Below are 3140 nucleotides of genomic sequence, written 5' to 3'. Positions count from 1 at the left end.
CCCGTGGAGACCCCCAGCCCTCGCTCACACCCCGTGGAGACCCCCAGCCCTCGCTCACACCCCGTGGAGACCCCCAGCCCTCGCTCACACCCCGTGGAGACCCCCAGCCCTCGCTCCCCGTGGAGACCCCCAGCCCTCGCTCACACCCCGTGGAGACCCCCAGCCCTCGCTCCCCGTGGAGACCCCCAGCCCTCGCTCACACCCCGTGGAGACCCCCAGCCCTCGCTCCCCGTGGAGACCCCCAGCCCTCGCTCACACCCCGTGGAGACCCCCAGCCCTCGCTCACACCCCGTGGAGACCCCCAGCCCTCGCTCCCACCCCGTGGAGACCCCCAGCCCTCGCTCGCTCCCCGTGGAGACCCCCAGCCCTCGCTCACACCCCGTGGAGACCCCCAGCCCTCGCTCGCTCCCCGTGGAGACCCCAAGCCCTCGCTCACACCCCGTGGAGACCCCCAGCCCTCGCTCACACCCCGTGGAGACCCCCAGCCCTTGCTCACACCCCGTGGAGACCCCCAGCCCTCGCTCACACCCCGTGGAGACCCCCAGCCCTCGCTCACACCCCGTGGAGACCCCCAGCCCTCGCTCACACCCCGTGGAGACCCCCAGCCCTCGCTCGCTCCCCGTGGAGACCCCAAGCCCTCGCTCACACCCCGTGGAGACCCCCAGCCCTCGCTCACACCCCGTGGAGACCCCCAGCCCTCGCTCACACCCCGTGGAGACCCCCAGCCCTCGCTCACACCCCGTGGAGACCCCCAGCCCTCGCTCCCCGTGGAGACCCCCAGCCCTCGCTCACACCCCGTGGAGACCCCCAGCCCTCGCTCACACCCCGTGGAGACCCCCAGCCCTCGCTCCCCGTGGAGACCCCCAGCCCTCGCTCACACCCCGTGGAGACCCCCAGCCCACAGCCCTCGCTCACACCCCGTGGAGACCCCCAGCCCTCGCTCACACCCCGTGGAGACCCCCAGCCCTCGCTCACACCCCTTGGAGACCCCCAGCCCTCGCTCACACCCCGTGGAGACCCCCAGCCCTCGCTCCCACCCCTTGGAGACCCCCAGCCCTCGCTCACACCCCGTGGAGACCCCCAGCCCTCGCTCACACCCCGTGGAGACCCCCAGCCCTCGCTCACACCCCTTGGAGACCCCCAGCCCTCGCTCACACCCCGTGGAGACCCCCAGCCCTCGCTCACACCCCGTGGAGACCCCCAGCCCTCGCTCACACCCCGTGGAGACCCCCAGCCCTCGCTCACACCCCGTGGAGACCCCCAGCCCTCGCTCACACCCCGTGGAGATCCCCAGCCCTCGCTCACACCCCGTGGAGACCCCCAGCCCTCGCTCACACCCCGTGGAGACCCCCAGCCCTCGCTCCCCGTGGAGACCCCCAGCCCTCGCTCACACCCCGTGGAGACCCCCAGCCCTCGCTCACACCCCGTGGAGACCCCCAGCCCTCGCTCACACCCCGTGGAGACCCCCAGCCCTCGCTCCCCGTGGAGACCCCCAGCCCTCGCTTACACCCCGTGGAGACCCCCAGCCCTCACTCACACCCCGTGGAGACCCCCAGCCCTCGCTCACACCCCGTGGAGACCCCCAGCCCTCGCTCCCCGTGGAGACCCCCAGCCCTCGCTCACACCCCGTGGAGACCCCCAGCCCTCGCTCCCCGTGGAGACCCCCAGCCCTCGCTCACACCCCGTGGAGACCCCCAGCCCTCGCTCACACCCCGTGGAGACCCCCAGCCCTCGCTCACACCCCGTGGAGACCCCCAGCCCTCGCTCACACCCCGTGGAGACCCCCAGCCCTCGCTCACACCCCGTGGAGACCCCCAGCCCTCGTTCACACCCCGTGGAGACCCCCAGCCCTCGCTCACACCCCGTGGAGACCCCCAGCCCTCGCTCACACCCCGTGGAGACCCCCAGCCCTCGCTCACACCCCGTGGAGACCCCCAGCCCTCGCTCACACCCCGTGGAGACCCCCAGCCCTCGCTCACACCCCTTGGAGACCCCCAGCCCTCGCTCACACCCCGTGGAGACCCCCAGCCCTCGCTCACACCCCGTGGAGACCCCCAGCCCTCGCTCCCCGTGGAGACCCCCAGCCCTCGCTCACACCCCGTGGAGACCCCCAGCCCTCGCTCACACCCCGTGGAGACCCCCAGCCCTCGCTCACACCCCGTGGAGACCCCCAGCCCTCGCTCACACCCCGTGGAGACCCCCAGCCCTCGCTCGCTCCCCGTGGAGACCCCAAGCCCTCGCTCACACCCCGTGGAGACCCCCAGCCCTCGCTCCCCGTGGAGACCCCCAGCCCTCGCTCCCCGTGGAGACCCCCAGCCCTCGCTCACACCCCGTGGAGACCCCCAGCCCTCGCTCACACCCCGTGGAGACCCCCAGCCCTCGCTCACACCCCGTGGAGACCCCCAGCCCTCGCTCCCCGTGGAGACCCCCAGCCCTCGCTCACACCCCGTGGAGACCCCCAGCCCTCGCTCCCCGTGGAGACCCCCAGCCCTCGCTCACACCCCTTGGAGACCCCCAGCCCTCGCTCACACCCCGTGGAGACCCCCAGCCCTCGCTCCCACCCCTTGGAGACCCCCAGCCCTCGCTCACACCCCGTGGAGACCCCCAGCCCTCGCTCACACCCCGTGGAGACCCCCAGCCCTCGCTCACACCCCGTGGAGACCCCCAGCCCTCGCTCACACCCCGTGGAGACCCCCAGCCCTCACTCACACCCCGTGGAGACCCCCAGCCCTCGCTCACACCCCGTGGAGACCCCCAGCCCTCGCTCCCCGTGGAGACCCCCAGCCCTCGCTCCCCGTGGAGACCCCCAGCCCTCGCTCACACCCCGTAGAGACCCCCAGCCCTCGCTCCCTGTGGAGACCCCCAGCCCTCGCTCACACCCCTTGGAGACCCCCAGCCCTCGCTCACACCCCGTGGAGACCCCCAGCCCTCGCTCCCCGTGGAGACCCCCAGCCCTCGCTCACACCCCTTGGAGACCCCCAGCCCTCGCTCACACCCCGTGGAGACCCCCAGCCCTCGCTCCCACCCCTTGGAGACCCCCAGCCCTCGCTCACACCCCGTGGAGACCCCCAGCCCTCGCTCCCCGTGGAGACCCCCAGCCCTCGCTCACACCCCTTGGAGACCCCCAGCCCTCGCTCACA

The sequence above is a fragment of the Electrona antarctica genome, assembly GCF_951216825.1.
Source record: "Electrona antarctica genome assembly, contig: scaffold_213, whole genome shotgun sequence".
In the NCBI taxonomy this organism is placed as follows: Eukaryota; Metazoa; Chordata; class Actinopteri; order Myctophiformes; family Myctophidae; genus Electrona; species Electrona antarctica.
Note: the sequence above shows the minus strand (reverse complement) of the source record.